This window comes from Phyllostomus discolor, chromosome 6 (genome assembly GCF_004126475.2).
Source record: "Phyllostomus discolor isolate MPI-MPIP mPhyDis1 chromosome 6, mPhyDis1.pri.v3, whole genome shotgun sequence".
Lineage (NCBI taxonomy): Eukaryota > Metazoa > Chordata > Mammalia > Chiroptera > Phyllostomidae > Phyllostomus > Phyllostomus discolor.
Window position 1 is genome coordinate 92,069,468 of NC_040908.2, and position 24,077 is coordinate 92,093,544.

General features: G+C 36.1%; 2 long non-coding RNA genes across 2 annotated transcripts; both read left to right on the forward strand.

The window, feature by feature from the left end:
* Nucleotides 1-2,962: 2,962 nt before the first annotated feature.
* LOC118501216 lies at nt 2,963-22,163 on the forward strand. Its single transcript, XR_004903832.1, has 4 exons — nt 2,963-3,072; nt 5,036-5,155; nt 7,610-7,613; nt 22,153-22,163. It is a non-coding gene; the product is annotated as an uncharacterized LOC118501216 (long non-coding RNA).
* On the forward strand, nt 8,348-10,379 carry LOC118501215. The gene is made up of 3 exons (XR_004903831.1): nt 8,348-8,506; nt 9,581-9,694; nt 10,347-10,379. It is a non-coding gene; the product is annotated as an uncharacterized LOC118501215 (long non-coding RNA).
* Nucleotides 22,164-24,077: the final 1,914 nt, after the last annotated feature.

Here is a 24,077-nt window from a genome sequence, read left to right on the forward strand (position 1 = left end):
TCTGGTATGACATTGTCATTCTGCTGTCTGGGATCCTTTTGCACTGCTAACCCTAACCTTGAGTATGTATTTCAATATCATATATTACATGATAACAGAGCATTTAGAGTTTGGATTTACATGTTAGTAAATATTCAGTTTGCTAAATTGATAAAGTGATAGGTTCCCTCTCCAATTTTTGTTGTTTGCATGGTTTTAGGATCTGCTCTCAGAAATCTGCTTGAGCATAGGAGAGCCAGATAATCTGTATGGCTGTGGTGGAGGGAAAATCGTACAACCCCTGACTAGGTGAGTTGCATTTTTCTGGGTAATGTTATTGGAATCCTATTTGTAAAGGAATTACATGCATGTAGAACTCAAAGGTATTTTGAAATCTTTAATTATAACTATGAACATTGGAACATGAAGCAGTGAGGGAGAAAGCCCCAGTAACATATGCCCTTGAGTCAGTGATCTTCTCATCACCCCACCAGGCAGTTATAATTCAGGTGCTTTGATTTTTCTGCTTTGGAAAAGCACTACAAGTGCACTGCTGAGATTATTTCAGTACATCAGAGAATATTTATATAGCCAGATAAATTCTAGGTATAAAACAGAAAAGTACCTCTGTTTCAGACATTGGGCTAAAAAGTCAGAAGGATGCACAGGTAAATTAGGTCACTGACCTAAAAGATAGTGTAAATTTGTGATCACAAACCTGTTAGTTACAGAAGGAAACTTTTCTTGTCTGGGTACAATGTGCCAGGTAGTGAGTAAGTTCTTCACCTGGATAATGTCACGTAAACTGTTTGTTAGAGTTTGCATCAGAGTTGGGCCCAGAAGGCATCATTTCTGTTACTGGCTAATGTATTTTAACCATTCTTCCATCAAATGTTACAGTCCTTTGAGCTCTGTCTTTGTGCTTATGGGGTGGGGGGACACAGCAACCAATTCTTTGAAATTTTAAGTGGTATATTATGCACCACTAAAAATTTTTAAAGGTACTTTTCATATTTGATTGTTGTTTTTTTTTGTTTGTCTAGTTTTCTGTTATCTTTGATTACTTACCTTTTTTTTTTAACTCCCACTCAGGTGCTGCAGAACCTGGGACTCTGCCATCTTCTTTCTATCTGTTTGGGAGGATTAGATTATGGAAATAAAGAGCACTGTGCTGAACAGGAACTTCATTACCAGGCAGGATGGGGGAATAAGCAATGGCACCACTGCGCTTCTGTTAGGTAAGAAGAACTCTGGCATTTTTAATTATCATTTCTCTTGTTTTAAATGAAACACTTTTAAAATGTTGCTCTGTGAATGTAACAGTATTTCTGTTTTTATGATTTGGAGATCTTGCGAGCTACAGATATGCCTAAATGTTAAATAAGATAGCAGAAAGCAATTAATGTCCCTAGGCTGAAATTTCACTCTCTTCCATTAGGGCAAGTCTACCCCACTCTCATGTGTATGTACACACACACACACACATATATATATATATTTAAAAATTTTATTTATTTATTGAGAAAGGGGAAAGGAAGGAGAAAGAGAGGGAGAGAAATCAATGTGTGGTTGCCTCTTGTGCTCCCCCAACTGGGGAACTGGCTGGCAACCCAGGTATGTGCCCTGAGTGGGAATCAAACTAGTGACCCTTTGGTTCCTAGACTGGTGCTCAATCCACTGAGCCACACCAGCCAGGGTCCAAGTATATTTGAAAAAATAAATACAAAATGCATTTTCTCATGAGAATCTTCTCACTTATATTTATAAATCTAAAGAAAAATATAGGCAATTTCCTTCCCACTCCCTGCTGCAAACATTTTTGTTAGTTAGACAGCACTTTTATTGGCTGAATGGTACATGAAAGACTGTTTATCTTTATTTATGAAATATTTTTTATAAAAAATGTTGCTAAATTACTCAAACAGATAAAATTTATAATCTATATGAAAGATCATCATGTTTCCTGAAGGGAAAACCAAATACCTAATTAATAAAATATTTTGTATTTATTTTAAAAAGTCTTTTGAAGATGTAAACAACAAAAAATTAAATCATTAATTGGAATATCTTTCAAATTTTAAACTATGAAGTTTGCTGAAAAATTAGATATATGCTTTCATATTTTTAAAATATTTTAGTCTGTGAGCTGTTCCTTCCTGCCCTGTAAATCACCATATGCTATTCTTTCCTTTGTCTGCTTCATCGTTTCATCAGGCCAGGACGTTTCTGCCTAATGGCCTTACTTACACAGGCCTTTTCTCCCTGTTATCATGTGTAAAGTTTTTTGTCATTCAGATTCTAATTTACTAATGTCACATCTCAGAAAGACTTTTCCTGACAACTTATTGTAAATTAGTCATTCTCTTTTGTTACTTTATTTTAATGCTCTGCATGTTCCTTGTCACTAAATGGTATTTTTCTTATCGCCCTGATCTGACTTGTCTGCATCTAGAAGCAGGTGCCTAGTTCCTGACACACAGGAGGTGTTCATAGAATAAATAAGTGAGAATTATGGCATATTTAGAACCAGGCACAATGTGTGAGAAATTTATTTTTTCCTTGAAGAAGTTAAATGACTCAATTCTTTGTACTTTATACTGAAATTTCTAGAAATATTTTTTTAAAAAATGGAGAAATATTACCATATTTTTCAGACTCTAAGATGCATCCCTCCAAATTTGGGAGGAAAACGGAGGTGTGTATTATAGTCTGAATGTAGCTTACCTGGCCCACTGTGTGTGGGCGGCCACAGTGGAGCAAGGTCACAGGTTATTAAATATTTTACCACATTTTTTGCTTCAAGATTTTTTCCCTATTTTCCTCCTTTAACACCTAGGTGTGTCTTATGGTCCAGTGTGTCTTATAGTCCTAAAAATATGGCAATTTCAGTTTTAAAATTTTGTCTCAGTGCAATTATTTATACATGCATTTATTAAGATTCTTAGTTTTTAAATGTATTTTTCTTTTATTTTTAAAATAATCTCACAGCAAAGGACTAGAAGGAGCCAGTTACCAAGAATCATTGTACAATGCTTTGCAGTCTCTAAGAGACAGAGAATTCTCCATATTTTGAGAAAGTCTCAAATATGCTAGGTAGTATAAAATAAAGTTATTGTATTTTAACATTTACTATCATAGCTATTTTTCTGAAAACTTGACAAATGGTTTCAGTGTGTGGATTTGCACTGGTGAAGTAGGATAAAGACTTGGTGGCTATTGTCAGGGTGTTTCCTTGTCATTCCCGCCCTCTCAAACAATAATAGGACAGGTTAAAGTAGTTCATCATCACCAAGCCCTTATTACATGAACTGTTAAAAGGACTTATCTAAGAAAAAGAAGATAAAAATATGAACAATAAAATAACAACAGACTCACAATGATCAACAAATGAACCTAAAAGAAAAGAAAAACAATGAAAACAAAAATGAAGCAAACAATTAGAACAGGAACAGAGTCGGAGAAATGGATATCACATGGAGGGGTTACAATGAAGAGGGGGAAGGGAGGAATAGGGAGGAAAAGATACAGGGAAGAAGAAGCATAATTAGTAGGCATAAAATAGATGGGGAGAGATAAAATGGTATAGGAAACAGAGGACTCAAAGAACTTATATGTACAACCCATGGGCATGAACTAAGTGGGGGGAATGCTGGAGGGTTGGGGGCACAGGGTGGAGGGGGGATAAAGGGGGAAAATTGGGAAAACTGTAACAGCATAATCAATAAAAATACTTTAAAAACAACAAAAAATTCCTTGTATAACAAAAATTCATACAAATTAGAGGGAAAACTCAGACAATAAAAATGGGGGGAGCAATATCCAGTGATTAACAGTTTTCTAGCTTACGCACATCTGAGAAACAAGTGCTCAGATGAGCTTTATTTTCTGCAACATGTTTTCACAAGAATTGTGGGTATGCCTACCTTAACAACTGTTTTCTGTATCTTGAAAAAATTCTTTGTTTTTTTAAAGTTATGTGATAGAGAATTCTTTAATGCACATTTGTCAAAAGTACATACATATAATGGTGTTTTTATTTATTGATTTATTTGTTTTACGTGTCGGAACATGCTCATACATTAGGTACTTACATACATATTTACATTTCTAATGTAATACATTTCTCTTTGTTTATGTGGTTTAAATATATTTTACCTTAAAACAAAAATTCCCTCCATGGCTGGTGCAGCTCAGTGGATTAAGTGCTGGTCTGTGAACCAAAGGGTTGCAGGTTTGTTTCCCAGTCAGAACACCTGCCTGAGTTGAGGGCCAGGTCCCCAGCTGGTGGCGAACAAGAGACAACCAGACAGTGATGTTTCTCTCCCTCTCTCTCCCTCCCTTTCTCTCTCTCTAAAAATAAATAAATAAAATATTTTTTAAAAACTTAAAAACAGTTCTCTTTGGAACCCCGGTCATACTTTTATGCTGAATTCTCAAGTTTTTTTGATTACCACTCCTTTGTGTTCTTCCTTGACAGTACACTGAGAGTTTTAATCTTGTCTCCTTTAGTAGTTGTGTAGAATTTGCCTCTCTTAATATTAGTGCTTCTTTTTTAATAAAGTGGTCACCAACGATCAGTACTTACAGGCTTGTCAAGGGGCACAAATTGTACCAGAAAGTACTTACCTGTAATAGACTAAACAATTGTACGATTGTTTTTTTTGTTTAGCAATAGCTAGTTACCTATTAAATCCTATATTTTGTTATAGAAGTAATGTTGTTACCATTTAAGTGCTTATTATGTCCTTGCCTCTTAGGCTCTTTCATACGTATTCTCTAATCACGGAGGTAATTCTGGAAGGGAAGAGCTTAGATTCATAGGAACCAGTAACGTGCCCAAAGTTTTGCAGCCATAAGGGGCAGAACTGACCCTCAGATCCAGGTCTGTCAGATCTCAGAATTCATTTTCACTGCATTGTACTGGGGATGCGAATATCAGTATTGTTAGATCAAAATCAAAGCCTATGATCAGAGCTCTTTGACGATAGATTTGAACTTTGGCTTTCCTGAAAACCTCGCCTCAGTTTTCCAGTCGTCTTGTTTCTTTTGTCACTAGAGTAAGAGAAGTGGAAGAGCTGTGTAAGGGCAGCCTCGAGTCTGTGTATTCACTGTACCCCACACTGAGCAGATTACAGGCCATCGGAGAGCTGGAAAACATCGGGGAGCTTTTCTCAAGGTATGTGATTCACATGGTTTTGTCATCCTCAATTTCGGTTTTTCTGTTACCAGCAGTGACTTTAAAAATAAAAAGAGACCAGCAGTGGATTTGCTTCTTCCCTTCTACCAAGATGTAAGTTGATTAGTCTAGTGAACTGTGGTCTTATTAAAATAAACATTTTAAAAAATATTGAATGTAAAAATTCAAATTTTTAAAATTTAGCTTTATGTGTGTTTTCCTTTTTACAGCATTTTACCTTTCTACCCCAGATAAAAGTGTTTCCTTGGGTTTTTTGCCATAGCATACAATACTCAATTCTAGCACTGCATTGGCATTAGTGCCATTTTATAGAGACTCTCCCATGCTATACTAGAGGCTCCCTAAAGGTGGGCCCATTCTCTTATTTATTGTTGTATCCCCAGTGCATTTTCCTGTTGACTGATTCATACTGTATAGTACTGAATGTTCATATTAAAGATTCAGTTGTCTTTATTCAGTGACTGTCAGTGAATTTGGAGAGTTGTGTTGGGGAGATTGGCTCTTATACTGGTGAGAAGGAAGTGATCCAGAATACTGGAAAATGAGCTAAAGCAGCTCTTCTGGACACTACAGATCTCAGTTTGGATATTGTGACCCTGAGAAAGTCACTTGGGGGGCCTCACTTTCCTCATTTCTAAAATGGGGAATTTATATTTGATGGTCTCTCAGGTCCCTTGAGACCTGTCATTCTGAGTCATATTATTATTATAGGAGGAAGGAAAGAGGGTATAATTTACTAACAGCACCATACTTTTATGCTAAACTGAATCAACATGCCTTATGAGTAGAAAAGAAGGAAATTTTAGACTCCAAAAATAAAATGGTGTTTTGAAATTGCATAGTCAAAGGCACAACCATCGATGTGGCTTCTCTTAACTAGAGAATGAAGGAACAAAACTGCTTTCTGCTTCCACTAATAAGCATATTGGTGGTTCTTAGTGCAACAAATCTAGGAACTTTTACTCTGAATGAAAGATGTCTTCAACTAAAGATAGGATAGGAGTCCTTAAGAAACCCCTAGAGTATAATACTGACTCTCTTGCCGATGGGGAGTTATAAGAAAGAGAGGCAGAGGGAAAGTTTGATGAGCTGGTGAACAGCAGTCGTTCAAGTGTGGTATAGAAATTCCTAAGGGTCTCCAAATCTATTCAGGGTGTCTATGAATCAAAACTATCTTTATACTTACAGTAAGATTTTTTTCTCTCATACTCTCATGAAGTAGAGTGAAGTTTTTGAAGTATCAGAGAAAATTGTTCACATATCTGCAAAGACTATTAACATACTCCTTCATTTTCCAACTACATACCTGTATGAGGTAGATTTTTTTCATGTACTTGAACCAATATATCATATCACAACAAAACAAATGCAGAAGCAAAGGTAGTAATTCAGCTATTTCTAGTAACCCAGACATCAAAGAGATCTGCAGAATACAGTTCAATACCATTTTCTCTCTAAATGTTGTTTTGAGAACTGTAGTTATTTTTAATGTTGTTTAGGATATATAGTAGATTTATTTATTGTTATTTAAATAAATTAATATATATTTGATTCTTTCTCAGTTTCGGTTTCATATATGGTAAATATCAATAGATATAATCCTAGACAGAAGCTCTTTAGGGTCTTCAATAATTTGTAAGAATGTAAAAGAGTTCCTGAGATTAAAAAGTTTGATACCTCCTGCTCTAGGATCATTTTAGGAGGAATTCATTTTGGCCCTATGAATTGGTGTCACTGTGCTCTTCTTTATCAAGCAGTAAAGAGCTTTCATTTACTAGTCAGCACCTTGTCATCTTCTTCATCTCCCTGCTTCATCTTAATCTCTTCTCTCAATACATTAGTCCCAAAGGGTTAGACAGTATCACCTAGTTTAGACACCTGGGAAGCGTACTGTTCGTGTAAACTAATTGTACAAGCATTTTCTCTTCCTTTAATAAATAGTGTTGGTGTATGAAACATTTGCCACCATTTCCTTCCCTGGACTGTGAGTTCTTTAACAGCTGCAGTTGCGTGGAGTCATCCCTCTGCCTGCCGGGTACTGTGGGTGATTAGTGGGTTGATTTCATCCTCTTGCTGACACGTCCTCTTTTACCACAAGGAGCACTGAAGCAGGATGAGAGGTCTAGGTGTCTGGTGTGACAGGCCTGATGTTCTCATTCTAGAAGACAGTATATTTAGAAATTCTTTTTATGAAGTCTGAGTATTTTTAAGAAAATCTTTTAAAATGTTCATTGTCTGTGGCCTCCCTTCTGACCCTCAGAGTTTGGATCATTTTATAGTTTTCTAAAACTTGGTCCTTATTTTGGATTATTTAGAAGTTCCAGTCTTGTTACTGTAAAAACACCTTTGTGTTTTATCTTAAATTTAATACCTGCATTATAGCAATTTTATTCATTTTTCTTGCTTACGTGAATTTTATGATTCTGCTTTCAGATCAGTCATAGGGGTAGGCAAACCTCTGAAGTGTACATAAAGTGGCAGAAACACTCCCAGCTTCTCAAAGACAGTGATTTTAGTTTTCAGGAGCCTATCATGGCTCTACACACAGTCATTTTGGAGCTCTTGATGGAAAAGGAAATGGAGAGCTCCCAAAAAGAATGTTTTCAGGACACTGTCACCAAGCACCTTATAGAACTGTCCATACTAGCCTGAACCTTCAAGAACACCCAGGTAGTAGGACATGAGTCTATGTCATCTCACCTCTTGACCTAGAAGATAGAAAAGATGAATAAAAAGGCAATGCCACTGAGAGACAAGAGATCACTATTAGGGTACGGTAGAGCATAATTGTTTAACCTAACGTTTCCCATTTTAGAATTAAGTCTGAGTTTAAGCCTTGAACAAGGTGCTTACCCCTCTAAGCCTCACCTTCCTGTTTATAAAATGAGAAGATATCTAACTTATATTGATAACAATTCAGTGATTTAATATACTTTGTGAATATACAAACACATACATATACATATATGAGAAAAACATACAGGCAGTGTAGGGGCTGGGGAGGGCAGGTAGAGATTTACTTAAACCAGTTCTGGCATATAGTCAAGTCCTCAATGAATGGTAGTTACTGCTTTTATTATTATTAGTAGTAGTAGTAGTAGTAGTAGTAATAATAATAATAATACTAAAGGTATTTACTTTTATATGTTATTTTCATTTCAGCCCCCTGGAAGGGCAATATTTAAAATTAAACAATATAATTCAACAAGTTGTGCAGTTTCTGAGTGGCAGCTGGAGGAAGTGCAAGTATTCTGGGCAAAAAAGGAAGAGGGTCTTTCCCTGAGTATTCTCAAGCACATGATCAAGAAGTTGGATGCCAGCTGCTCAGAGGTTCACTTTTTTATTGGCTGAATTAGTATTTTACTATTATAAAAAACTACTGTGTTTACTTTTAATAAATTCACAATTTTATTAAAATCTTGAAATTATTGATCCATGAATAAGAAATTATAAAAGGAAGTCTGAAAAATTAATATTTATAAAAGGGTATAGAAAGTCTTCATTTTCCTATTTGCAACTATCCTATCACTCCATCTTGTGGTAGATTTATTTGACTTACTCTCCAGTACTTTTTTTTAAACTTTCTACAGAAATCAAGAAGGGTGTGTGAAACAAACATAAAATAGCTACTATAAATTTGAAATAAAAAAAAAGGAAGGGAAAATACATGAGAAAAGTTATATTTTTTTAAAGCAGGTTGGAATAGTTTGTTGATAGAAATACTTTGAAAATAAAATGCCTGATATTTTGTCTAACATTACCTATTAGTTACTGAGAACTTGGCTGCTGCTTCTCCAGCTTTGTCTCCAGCACACAGTGGACAAAAGTAGAGGCATTTGTAGGACTCAGGAAGTGTTAGATATTTTTAGTCATGATAGTGTTCTTTTGTCATACACCTGATTTGTGAATACCATGTTACTCTACTTTTGGTAATGGGCACTTGTATGACATCTTCCATTATTAGAAAATTCATAATTATACCAAAGCACTGGGAGCCAGTATGATATGCTGTTTAAATATTGCTTCACAATATGTGTCTTGGAGTAAGGCTGTGTGGTGTTATCTACTGTCTTTGTACCTCAGTTTTAGTTTCTACCCTGCAAATTAAGGATAATCATATTCATTTCATAGGATTAAATGAATTAATAGATATACCATCCTTAGGAAATGCCTGGCATATACAAAATGTGTAATAATTATGAGTTGCTCCAATGATAGTGATAATAATAATAAACATTAAAGGATAATTATTTCATAAAGTTGTTCCTTGGATTACTAAAATAATTGTATGGCAAAAGCAGATACAAAACATTGTTAACTTGCATTTTTTCCCCTTAAGTGAAAGATATTTTTGCTTAGTCCTGGTAATGAATTACACTTTAAGATTTTGTTTTTCATACACAGCATAACCCCAAACTAAAGCTTATACACACCGAATGTCTGAGGGTTTGTGGCAACTGGTTAGCAGAAACCTGCTTAGAAAACCCTGCAGTCATCATGCAGACCTACCTAGAAAAGGTAAGACTTTATAGCAGCCCCAAGACAGTTGTTTAGCATGAATATACTTGATCTTTTTCGTCAAGATTTAGTTTATTTTGGAGGTAAATAAAGTATGATTTCACATATTATGAGAGTTGTGGCTCTATATAACTGTAGAGCAGAATGAAACAGTGTGACTAAAGAAGTATATTTTGAAAGTAAGCTCCAATGTGTTTTACTTCCCACCAGCAGCCACTCTTGCAACAAGTTGTTTCTGATCATGTGTCCTCTTATTTATCAATAAAACTAGCTGATTAAGGAATGTGCAAGTCAGCCTTTGCTATTCATTTGTAGTTCAACCACCCAACAGGTAGTACTAGGACTTCCGTACTCCAGCTATTTCTTTATTTTAACTAATTTTGGAAATAGTTACCTCACTGAATAAGTGTAACATGAAAATCATAATATGATTGTTTTTAAATTTTATAGAGCCCTTTGTTTTTGCTCAGTTCTTTAAAACTATTAGCTGTGGCTATCACTTGTTTTGAAAGGTCAAGAAAACACTGTACTTCTTATAATGTAGCTGATACATAAATAAGATAAATGTTAGTGTAGGGATTTCTTTGACCTGAGTGATTAGATATCTGTAGTACCTGTAAATACAATATAAGTGGATTGTATTTTCTTGAAGGCAGTGGAAGTTGCTGGAAATTATGACAAAGGAAGTAATGATATGCATAGAGCACAGAACCAGAAAATAGTGTGGTGAAGATCAGGGGAGGGAGGTGCAAGCTGGGTGGAGATGGGTGAAGTGGGGGAATAGGGGACATCTGTAACAGTGTCAACAATATAAAAGAAATGGAAAAATGAAGGCATTTCTCTCAGTAGTACGGTTCTCAGATACTCAGTACCAGAGAATTGAAAACTATATGAGACCATTGGAATTTGAAAACAAACAAGCTCTCCTGAAAAGGGCCAAAGAAGACATGGACCTTTGTCCGTGGAACATAAAATTCAGACCAATGACAGCTCACTAACTGTACATAAATATAAGTGACAAGATGTACAGACATACACGACTGTATATATACAGATACGCAGAACCCAGAGCATGAATTCATGCTCTGCTTCTATGTTCATGGTAGAGTATAAGGATGTTAGCTTTTTGCCCTTTTTAAAAAAATTATTTATTTATTTATTTATTTATTTATTTATTTATTTATTGGGGAAAGGAAGCAGAAAGAGAGAGAGAGAAACATCAGTGTGTGATTGCCCCTTGTGTGCTCCCAGCTGGGCACCTGGCCTGCAACTAAGGCATGTGCCCTCATTGGGAATCCAACCAGTAACCTTTTCGTTCGCAGGCCTGTGCTCAATCCACTAAGCTACGCCAGCCAGGACTGTTTGGCTTTTTGCTTTGTTGGTATCATAGATGAAAAGTGGTAGGTGTTGAAATTAAATTCAGAAAGTTACCTCTTTTGATATAATTAAACCTTTTACTCAGGCCTGCCTTTGGTCTGTGTATTTGTTTACATAGAGAACAAAGTTAACTAAATACCTTAGGCATTTAGGTAGATCTCACTTTGTCTTTGGTTGCCTAGGATAGCTTTTGAATTGCAAAAGCTTAGTTTAAGACAAAAAGTAAAAAAGACAAAAAGTAAGTTTGTTTCCTTTATAATCCTTAGAATTTTGCTTTTTCTGAATTTCCTTTGTGTTGTATATCATGTATGATTTTGCAGTTCTGTAAAATTTGATGACTTGAGCTGGATAAAAGTACACTACACTCCACGCACTGAAAGAAGATCAGAAATGTTTCTTATGTAAAGCAATAGAAAATTACATCAGTTGCCTGTTAAGTGGAAAAGGGTATGGTATATGGACATTTCATCTTTGTTCCCTCTGGCTTGAAAATTCTGAAGTTTCTGAAATCAATGGCATGAAGGAAAATTGTCTTTTTCAACTCAATACTCTACCCTGTGCTTGAAAAGCTTAGAATTAAGGCCCTCAGTGTTATGGGTTATGTATAAGGTCTGTTCTGAAAAAGTTCAGCTACTGTTAATATAATGAGAATGGTTTACACAACACTGATGAAAGCTGGCAGCCAAGGAGAGTTAGCTGGAATGCACGTGCATGAGCAATGACAACTTCACCATACTAATCAGTAGGGGTGGTAGGTGCCATGAGTAAGCATGTGTACTGTGTGGTCATTACATTCAAAATGAGCAAGTAGAGCAATGATTCTGCATCACATTTTGCTTTAAGTGTGAACATTCCTCCACTGAAACTATTCTGATGATTCAGACAGCCATAGCTATGGGCAACTGGTGATTGGCAGCTTCATCTGTTGGGAACCGCCCTGCCTGGTATCAGAAGCTGTAACCTCTGCCAAGGCTAAGGCTGAGGGAACGACCTTGGGCTATAAAAGGGACAAAAGCTTATCTCCCTGGCAGGAGCACCAGTTCTGCTCCTTTTACTTTACCCTGCCTGGCCCCCAATGCTTGGTCAGTTAGCCAATGACCGGTAAGATTCCCCAAGGGGGGAACAATCTAAGATAGGCATGATCACGTGGGAGACCCCCAAGGAAGGACTTTAGGGGCTATAGCAAAAGGGGGTGATGGACCCTCTCCCCTTGTCTTTGACATAGCCTGAGTCCTCGTTGTCTGTGAGAAAATCTCCTAATCTCTCGGCTGCCTTACTTCCCTTGCTCCACCTAAGCCTGAAATAATGACAGAGGGTGGTGTAGCCCTGTGCTGGAAAGGGCAGGTTCCCTGGGTGATCAGGCCTAAGAAAGAATATGTAAAATCCTGTGAAACCCGCTTTGTTTAGAATGCTCTCAATAAAATGATAAGGGTCCAAGGAAGAAGTAAGTTAGTTCCTCAAAGTTTTACAGCTTTTTAGCTATTTGACCCTGACTCAAAATGGGCCCTCAGAGTTCTTTGTTATCTATTGTTTGATCCTTACTTCCTGGCAATGAGTAATGAGCTTTACCTGAATTCTTGTGTAAATGAACCCAATAAAAGCCCATTGAGGAACAGGCCCCTGGCCCTTCTCCTTTGAGAGATCAGCTACCTTTCCTCCCTAAGCAGATCATGTCTTGGTAGACTTATTCTCATCTGTGGGGGAGGGGGGGAGGGGGGCCCTGTGCGTGAAGCCCCCCCACATTCATCTGGCCTTAAGCAAATGCAAACAAAGATAAATCTTTGACTAAAACAGAGAAAGTAATAGGCAGTAGAATAACTAAAAATGTACCTAAAGAAAGTTCTCAGTTTGAAGTCATATTTAGATTAAATATACATAACTTTTTAAATTGTAATATTCATGTTTTCACACAATATTATTTTCCTAAGTCTCAGGAATTCTAAAAATGTGTGTTGTGACTATATTCAGTTTGTAAATTCTTTGTGATTAGGTTGCAACCTAAAATTGGTTCAAAATTTCTGAATATTTCTCAAAGCATAGGATGTAAGAATAATATTTCACATTTTTTTCTCACAGCAATGAGCAAATAAAACGCAGATTTTGAAAGGAACCCACACTATTTACTCTGGAGATTATTATGCCTTTTATGTATTTCATTCCTATGGGGATTGTTTGGCTTGGATTGAGGGATTATAGTCCTTTATTGTCTACATGTGTGCATACAATCTTTTTTCTTTTGTTATTATAACTGAAAAGTTGAAGTGTCAGGTATTTTCTTATGCATTGTTTTTTGTTTGTTTTTTATTAATAGGGTTGAATCAAGGCTGCAAAAGAAATAATCCATTCTATCAAAAGCAGGAGACCTCAGATGGTCAGAAGTGTTGAGACATTTTGTGATGCTTATACTATGTTAGAAAACTTTGATGCCACTCAGTGGGAGACTCAGAGAAGTATATGCTTAAAGGAAAATGAGTGTTGCTTTCTTGCTATGTTATTCTCTGTAAGGATATGTTAATTATAGAGAATAATATGTTAATCCCTTTAAAATCACAAACAATGCTGTAATTACAGATATGAAAGTCCTGATGATTACAGTCCACACGTGATCCAAAAGTTAATTTTTTGTATAATAGCTTCAAAATCCTTCACTTTTTCGCTTAATATCTTTTTGTGAGACTGATAATAGATGACTGCACTGCAGTTCTCTGGGTAATCTTCTGTTCCAGAGAATTGCATAGAAACAAGTCCTTTAACTGAAAAACCGAGAGTCTGTAGGACCAAAGGTTTTTTAAATTTCTGTTAGTTACTCACTGTGCCCCAGGAATTAAGAGTCAAAATGTTTCCATTTCCTCCATGGAATGCCTTGCATGCAACTCTTCTTGAAGTGTCTGTTCAAATAATTATAAGCTGCTGTAATTTTTGGTTATATGCATTCTCTTGTAAGTATCCCCCTCCCCATACTCTAACAGTGGCATTTCTTTTTCTGTTCAGAATCATAGTTTTACATTTAAATTCTTATTACTTTGAAATCAGAATGAGACTTCTCATTGTGTTTCTCTAAGCAAACCAAAAATATGGTCATGTCTTTTAGTCACTTTTAATTGTAATATGACAAGTGTATATTATGTAATTATCTTATGTAATTATTTTTAAAAAGCGTGTAACTATTATAAGGTGCTCGATCTACCCCCTCAGATGGAATGTGGTCTAATAACCAGTGCCAAGTTACCTGCAAACGCATTGTAAGCCATGTTGCCCATTGCACGCTCTGACCCCGATCTGCACCATGTCCCAAGCCCCTGGGTTTCCATTTCTAAATCAGGGCCTAAACCACGGATCAGCCACAGGTCAGGTCTGTGGCATCTGCTACATGGTGCTTTACCTTCAGTGCTGTTCCTCAATTTTTGGTTGTCACTAACACCTCTTTATTTTAAATACAGAAGGCATAAAAATTCCAGCAGAGCAGCCAATTACTAAACTTAAGAATTTAGAAGAGGTTGTTATGCCTACTATGGAGATTAAGGTAATTTACCATTAATTGTTTTGATTTTTTTTATTAAACTAAATTCCTTTTTATTAGATTAAATCATTTGAAATCATATTTTTGTTGATCAAAATTGGTTAAATATTGGCAATTTCATCTGTTTCAAGCTGTAGTTTTTTTTCACTGTTAGACTCCCTTTGCTCAAACCTCAAACTACTTAAAGGCCTCTCCTGCTTTCCTTTCTTTTGCCTTCAGTTTTATGCCTCCATCTTTCCTATGAAGAAGGTCTGTAGACTGTTGTCTTCACTGTCCAGAAGAAGGAAAGAGTCCATGTGCTTGCGCCAAGATTAATTTTCAACTTGGCAAGAAAGTTCCTAATTGTGTTATTGGTTTAAAAAGTTCTGGATGCATTAGAGTATGCTGACTGTGATATATCACAGTATTAAGTAATGCAGTATGTATTACAGTATAAATTTAATTGTACGTGATACTTTAACAGTGTCATAATGATCTTTTATTGCTACAAGTAACCTGTGGTCAGGGACATATGTAATAATAAAGACTCAGGGGGTCCAACCCATGGCCCAGGGGCTGCATGCGGCCCAGGTTGGCTAGGAATAAGGCCCAACACAAAATTAGGGGTTGCTTTGAACAGGGTAAAATCCTTTCTACTCCTGAAACTGTTCCCTTTAGACTCACCAGAGCTACTGTGGATGGGATGCGCATTACTGGTGTTGAAGTGTTTTCAGAAGGTACATATATCATGTAATGTAAAGTGGGGCGGATGATTTTTGATGTCAAAATTATTTGGATTATTGATTTCTATAGATTATAGAATTCATCACTGGAGTTACATCTCAGTGCTTTGCCAGTACTAAGAAAAAGACCTTGGGTGAAAATCGTAACAGGCTCCCCTTCTTTCAGGTTACCTGGGACCTCACCCCATATATCATATGTACTGTCCTCCTTAACCTCCTCTAGAAGTAGCCCACCTTTACCTTTAGTACCTCTGTTCCAGCTAACTCTTTCTTTTTACTGTTTGAAACTCCTATTGGAGGCTCATCATCAGGCTTGTATACTTTCCCAAAGGCACTGATGAGCCCTGGCTGGCGTAGCTCAGTGGATTGAGCACGGGCTGCAAACCAGGCATCGCAGGTTCAATTCCCAGTCAGGGCACATGCCCAGGTTGCAGGCCCTGGCCCCCAGCAACCACACATTGATGTTTCTCTCTCTCTCTCTCAAAATAAATAAATAAAATCTTTTAAAAAAAAGGCACTGATGATCCAGTTCCAAGTATCTGCTAAAAGGAATTGGCAGGTCCCTATAGCACAGCTCTGTGTAGTCAATTTTTAATGATGCAGATTCTATTCAAAGTAACCTAATAATTACCATAATAATCAATGAGTGAAAAATATTTTAAAGTACCGTATTATTCTTATATTCGCATACATAATTTTATTTGTGTATAGTTGACATACCATATTACATTAGTTTCAGAGATACAATATAGTGATTCGACATTTGTGCTCATAACCTTACTATGAGATCACCATGATAAATTCAGTAGCCGTAAGTCATCATACAAAATTATTATGATATTAATGCCTACATTCTCTGTGCTGTATACTACATCCCTGTGACTCATTTATTTTATAAATTAAAGTGTGTGACTCTTAATTTCTTTCACCTTTTCTTTCATTCACCCCTGCCTTGTGGCAACCATCAGTCTGTTCTCTGTATCTATGAATCTGTTTCTGATTTGTTTTGTTGATTTTGTTTTTTTTCTAGATTCCATATATAAGTGAAATTATAGGGTGTTTGTCTGTCTTTCTCTTACTTACTTCACTGGTGTAATACCTGCCAGGTCTATTTAACAGCCTTTTTTCCTGTTGTTTGTGGAGATACATCTGAAGAAAATATTGCTAGGACAGATGTAAAAGAGTTTCTGTGTTTCTTCTAGGTTTATGGTTTTAAGTCTTACATTTAAGTCTTCTCATCCATTTTGAATTTATTTTTATATGTGGTATAAGAGAGTGATCCAGTTGCATTTTTTTGCATTGTTGCAAATGGTAAGACTTTGTTCTTTTTTATTGCTGAGTAATATTCCATCATGTGTATGTGAATGTACATGTGGGTATATATGTGCATATACATATATACATACATGCACATGTATATATACACATGTATACATACAGGCAACTCTTCTTTATCCACTTATCTATTGATGGAAACCCAGGTGCTTCCATATATTGGCTATTGTAAAGAATGCTGCAGTGAACAAGGGGGGGACATATATCTTTTCAAATTAGTGTTTCATTTTTATTTTATTTAGATAAATACCCAGAAGTGAAATTGCTGAGTTATGGCAGTTCTATTTTTAATTTTTTGAGGCACATCAATACTGTTTTCCATAGTGGCTGCACCAACTTATAATTCTTCCAATGGCATGTGAGGTTTCCGTTTTCTTGACACCCTGACCAATGCTTGTTTTCTGTTTCTCTGATGACAGCCATTCTGACAAGTGTGAGGGGATATTTCACTGTGGTTTTGATTTGCATTTCCCTGATGGTTAGTGATTTCATATGTTTGTTGGCCATCTGTATGGGATGGAACAAAAGTAGATTTATAGTTGCAAGTACATGAAACATAGAGTTTATTCTTGTATTATTGTTTATTAATTATTGTATTATTGTCTATTAGGGCAAAAGAAGATTTACAATTGTGAGTACACAAAAACAGTTTATTCTTGTATTATTAATTATTGAATTATTTTTCATAAAAACAATTATAAACCTACTTTTGCCCCACCCTATATGTCTTTAAAGAAATATCCATTCAAATCCACTGTGCATTTTTTAAATTTTTTATTTTATTTTTTTAAAGATTTTATTTATTTATTTTTAGAGAGGGAAGGGAGGGAGAAAGAGAGAGAGGGAGAGAGAAACATCAATGTGCGGTTGCTGGGGGTCATGGCCTGCAACCCAGGGATGTACCCTGACTGGGAATCGAACCTGTGACGCTTTGGTTCCCAGCCTGCGCTCAATCCACTGAGCTACAGCAGCCAGGCTCTGTGCATTTTTTAATCAGATTGTTTGCTTTCTGATGTTGAATTTGAGTTCATTACATATTTTGGATATTAACCTCTTATCAGATAAATCATTAGTAGGTTGTCTTTTAGTTTTGTTGACGATTTTATTGACTATGCAAAAGCTTTTTCGTTTGCTAATGCTTTTGTTGTTTCCCTGGAGAGGCATATCCAAAAAAACATTGCTAGGACTGATATTAAAGAGTTTACTGCCTGTGTTTTATTATAGGATTTTTATGGTTTTTAGGTTTTATCTTTAAGTCTTTAATCCATTTTGAGTTTATTTTTGTATGTGGTGTAAGAAAGTTGTCCAGTTTTATTTTTTTGCATGTATCTGTCCAGTTTTTCCAACATTGTTTGTTGAAGAGGCTGTCTTTTCCCCACTGTGTATTCTTGCCTTTTTTGCCATGGATTAAGTGACCACATAAGTGTAAGTTTATTTCTGGGTTTTTTATTTTGTTCCACTTAGATATGATTTTGAATTCATTTTAAAAACATTTATTGAAAGCTCACTCTGATAAGTATTATGCTCTTTGAGATATTAATTTGGAAACTATTAAGAAGAATAATATTAGTATACTACCACATACTGGACAGTAGTATAGTAGTATAGAAGATAGTAAATAGTAGTATAGAAGTATATAAGTTAGTAGTATAGAAGATAGATAGATAGACAGATAGATAGATAGATGATAGACAGGCAGATGTATATTGAAAACATTGGTGTGTAACCAAACCCATATTTATGATGTGGTTGTAGATGCTGTGAGAAAACCATGGAGCTTATGAGAAACTCTCAGGAAATCCTGTTAACCATTGTAGAGGTAAAGTATATTATAAGGAAATCTTTATTCATTTCCCTGACACAAGGTATCTGGTCAGCATGTCACTGATATGAGAGAAAAAAGAAAGAACCTTAAGAATAGGATAGAAATCAAACTGTCAGGTTATTCTTGATAAAATTTTGGAGAATGTGGCTTAGGAGTGACGTTCAAATAGGCTTGCTAGTGCTATCCAACTCCCATAGCCTACCCTACCCTCCGTGATAGAGAATTGGGCCTGCAAAGTAAATGCTCTTACCCAGGACAGGGAGGGAGAAGGCAAGGAAGTGACTAGTTATCTCCTTTCAATAGATTAGTTTCACCCAGTATAGAAACATGGGCCAAGGGATGTCCCTTGGAGGAAGAATGAGTTCAGAATGGGATATGGAGCCCAGAGCATCATGCTAACATAGTTTCCTTCATGAGGAAACAAGAAGCCTGCGCAATAGGTTTGTCCCTCCCTCCAGTCAATTATCATATGACTGGCCCCTGTTATTTTTATAATACTGGTCCTACTGTTTCTAAGTACATTATTAAATTGTATAGTGTTCTTCTAAACACTCCTTCTATCTTGGTCCTCCTGTACAACCCTCCCTTTGGCCATGAACCCTTTAAAAGCTTTGTATTTACAGTAGAGGCAGGGAGATGACACTGAGGTTCACCCCACTCAGAATGCAGATGACCAGGAATGCAAAAAAAATCTCAGGTAGCAGTATTTTAGGAAGGACTGTTGTTAGTTCTTCAGATTTTTTCTATTCCTCAGGCCCTTTGAACTGTCCACCTCATTAATACCTTTGTGTTTTGTCACTAGTTAAAAGGACCCAAGTTTCAACAGAGTAGCTGAACATGTCTTGATGAGACTATAAGAGAAACTCAAAGCAGTGGAGGAAGGAACTATGCTCAGTGTGGGTGGACAAGTGAATTTGCTCCTACAACAGGCCATGGACCCCCAAAACAGCTGACTTTTCCCAGGATGGAAAGCTTGGGTGCAATACTCAGCGTGTGAATCACCCTTGAATTCAACCTTCAGAAAGTATATGTTGGCCTTTATTTTTAGCCCACCCACACATTTTGAATGTATGGTATTAATACTTAACTAAGTGAACTACCTACTGTGTTTTTTAAAAAAAATGTTTAAATACTCGCTTCAGTCACCTAAAGATACTTTGAAAGTCTCAAAGAACATCTTTTCTTGTACACTTTAGAAATAATTGTCATTCATGCTCCATTTTTAGGCTAAACATCTATTTTTTTTCATCTTGAGTACTTACTGTATCATTTTCAGTAGAACCTCTGACCTATGCTTTTTCTGAGAATAGAGCAGCAGGCATGTAGGGGCATCACTGACAGCTGGTCCTGGGATGAATGAGAATAAACGCACTGCTTGTTTTGAGGTGACTTTTGATTAAAATTTGTTTCCCAGATTTTGTATATGAATGAAAATTATTTATATTAACATATAAAAGCAAGAAAACAACCTTCAAAACAGTAACCATCTATATATCATGGTAAAACTACCTTAAAAATAAGAAGAAATGTTGAAAACAAATGGACATTTTAAGAAATATGTTTGGATTTTCAGTAGCAAGCACACCCAATGTCACTAAATAAAAAAGTTGTTACATTAAGGAAAACAAATTTCAAAAACACAGCTAGTATGATTAATATTTTTCAAAAATATATATTGGACATACTCTTTCTATTCTCTTTATCTCTAAAGGACTTCTGTGTTTTCTATTACTTTATCTTTCTGTGATGCCTTTATATCTGTCTTCTAGTTCATGAATTATCTTATCAGCTATTTGTGTAATGTCCTTTTAAAATTATTTACTGGGTTTCTTTTTTCTGAATTTGTGTTTAATTTCTAGCTATGTATCATTCTTCAGATCTGTCAATTCTTTCATTATATCATTTTTTAACTTTTCAGTTCTTTGTATGTTACTAATCACTTTAACATCCTTATTTTAGAGCTCTAATAGCTCTATTAAATCATTTTTGTTGTATGTATGTATTGATTCTTATATTTGGTAGATAACTTACCCAGACATTTTGTAATTTGAAAGGTGAACTTATTTTCAGCAGGGCTTTCTCTGTAGGAATCTTGAGTGAACTCTGTTAAGAATAGTTCCTTCCAGATAAGTTTTGTGTCTCCTTATATCACATTCCCAGGGCTATTACTGGCAAAGGATCAGCATTATTTTAATTTCTTGGCTTCAGAGTTTTCAGACCTGAAAAGTAAATGGTGTCAATTACTGAGAAGACCCCATGCCAAAATATAAGCTTTTCCTCATCATCTTCCTATGCTAATGGCACAATGTTCTTTTTGACTCCCCTTTCACTGAGGGCTCATCCTCTTAATGTCCCACCTTTATGGTGGGCTTGAGGGGAGGGGCATTTAATTCCTACTCTGCTGTCTTTTGCAAGGTTTCATCAGTCCCAACATAGGTGTTAAAGCTGAAACCCATAGGTTAATGATGGGATCAGCAAATTGTGCCAGGCCAGCTAGAATGTCAGCTCCCAGTTTACCTCTCTACTTTTCATGTCCCTTCATTTTTGGCCCTCAGAATTTCCCCTTACTTTCTTATAAGTTCTGCTATGCATTGAATAGATTGTTTCTTACATCTTATCCAGTATTCCTGTGTTTTGCTGGAAAGGAGGGGTTTATGTATCAAGTTTGCTGTATAGCTAGAAATGGAATACTTTTCTGTCCCCATACTGTCATCAGATAAACCAGTAGAACTACCTACTTGTCTATTGGTGAATAGAATTCCTCCTCCACCCTTAGGAAAATGTTAATCTCTGCTGCAGAGATTAAGAAATGGGTGGTTGAACTCCCTCCTATTTGTTAAGGTAACCAGTTTGTGTAAATTATTTTTTTTTGAAGGGTTAGCATTTCTGTTTCTTGCCAAAGGCAAGTGTTCACTCAGATCTGAGCTTCCCACCTTCCTCTCCCTCCTAAAATAATCTCTTGAACTTTGTAGATTACATTTCTTGGTTTGGTTTCTGGAGAACTGTTTTTAAAATTATTTTATTTCAAACTACAAACTTATCTGGTGTTTCTTCTTCTTATAAGTTGCCTTCATTAGTAATAAAACTACCACTATATACCAGATACTAGTAAATCAAGCAAATATAATAAACTTAGAATGTTTTTATTTAAGAAAGCCTTGAAATCTTCATGGATGAATAAAAAATGATCAGTTAGAGAATAGTAAAGGTAAATGAATTTGTAACTAATTTTGGCTAGTTGACGCATCCAAGGAGCTTTGCATAATAACATCATGAACCCACTCTTCAACCTTGAAGAGTGTGCCATATGGCTTCTTCCTATTCAAATAGTCTTACTAGTGGTTTTGAAAAGTTTATCAGATTTGCAGGTAACAAATCGAGGAGAATCACTGATTTAGAGGTAAGGAAATTAGAATTCTAAAAGATTTTGACAAGCTGGAGCGCTGTCTGTAAATAAATAGGATGGAAATTTATCAGGAACAAATGGGTATTACTTAGGTTTCTAAAATATTAATTATAAAATATTTGTTGTATGCTCAGTACCTGACATATATTATATATTCAGCATCTTTTGCATATGTATAATGAAGAATAGTGGTGTTATTTAATTTGCACCTGGGGAAAGAAAAATTTACAGAAATAAGGTAGGTATATCAATATAGTAAATCCAACATACAAGTTTATGGACAATCCCTAATGTACAAAGCTAAACATTTAAGTATGGTCAAAGCAGATAAAAGCAAAGAGGAAAAGCTTTGGATTTATTAAAAACCTAAGTAAGCTAGTCTTTAAAAATGTAGAAAGCAAGTGTACTGGCTTGAAATAATAGAGATATGTGCCATTGTGATTATTTTAATTATACCTTAATGAAATTATACATTATATAAATATTTCTTTTAGTATTATTGAATGTATTTCTTTACTATACTGTTACCTGTTTCTGAATAAATGTTTCTAAAACAAAATGTATGCGAGACTCATTTACGTTATTCAAGCCTGTGCGTGGTCTGTGTGCCAGGCATGGTGCTGGTTCCAAGGGAAGCAGCACTGGCCAGGGCAGGCACAGTCAGCTCTTACAGAGCTCAGTCTGGGTCAGACCGGCAACTTAACATTGGGTGTGGGCTGGGAAGCCTGCTACTCAGAACCAGCCTGGTATGCTGCATGTTGGTCTGAATAGACTGGTAGTTTTTCTTAATTACCTCATGATAAAAGGCAAATGAATGTTCTTTGGGCCTAGAAAGTGATGTAGTTAACTTTTCTAAAGTCTAAAAGATAAGTTCTAGAATATGACAAATACAAAGATCCTGGTGTCTGAAATGTAAAGTTTATATACCACATGTTTATTTTATCTTTTTATTTTTTGTTATTTTTATAAAACTAAACAGGTTTCAAGTGAACAATTTTATTATACACCATCTGCATACTGTAATTTTATTATGCATCTGCATACAGTATTGTGCATGCACCACCCCAGTCTAGTCTTTCTGTTACCACGTATCCTCCCTTTGCCCTCTTCCACCACCCCACCCTTCTTTCATTCTGGCAGTCACTATTGTACTATTGTTTTTTGGGGTTTTTTTTTTTTGCTTGATCCCTTCATCTTTTTTACCCAGATCCCCCCAAACCCCCTTCCCTCTCATAACTGTCAGTCTGTTCTGTGTATCTATGAGTCTGTTTCTATTTTGTTTCTTAGATTATTTTGTTCATTTAGATTCCACATATAAGTGAAATCATATGGTATTTGTCTTTCTCTGATTGGCTTCTTTCACTTAGCATAATTCTCTCCATGTCCATCTATGTTGTTACAAAAGGTACTATTTCCTTCATTTTTTTAAAATTTATTTTTTACAGAGAGGGGTAGGGAGAGAGAAAGGGAGGGAGAGAAACATCAAGGTTGCCCCTCACATATCCCCAGCTGGGGACCTGGTCGGCAATCCAGGCACGTGCCCTGACTGGGAATTGAGTCAGCGACCCTTTGGTTCATAGGCCCATGCTCAGCCCACTGAGCCACACCAGCCAGGGCTGATTTACTTCATTTCTATGGCTGAGTAGTTTCCATTGTGTAAAAGCACCACACCTTTTTTATCCACTTATCTACTGATGGGCACTTGGACTGCTTCCAAATCCTGGCTATCATAAATAATGCTGCAGTGAACTTAGGGGTGCATATATTCTTTCATATTAGCATTTTGGGGTGTTTTGGCTATACTCATAGAAGTGGAATTGTTGGGTCATAAGGAAGTACCATTTTAACTTTTTTTTAGAAAACTCCACACTTTTTTCATAATGGCTATGCCAATCTGCTTTTCTACTAACAGTGCCTGAGGGTTCCCTTTTCTCATATCCTCACCAATAGCCATTCTGACAGGCATGAGGTGATATCTCATAGGATTTTGTATTTCTCTGATGATCAGTGATGTTGATCATCTTTTCATATGTCTTTTGGACATCTGTATGTCCTCTTTGGATAAGTTTTTATTTAGGTCCTCTCCACCCTGACTTCCCATCTCCGGCCCTCCTACCAGTCTCAATGTATGTGTTTTCTTTAACTCCTTGGTTGTTGGACCGCCATACAGTTTGATTTTGTGGCAGTTCTGGTTGTTT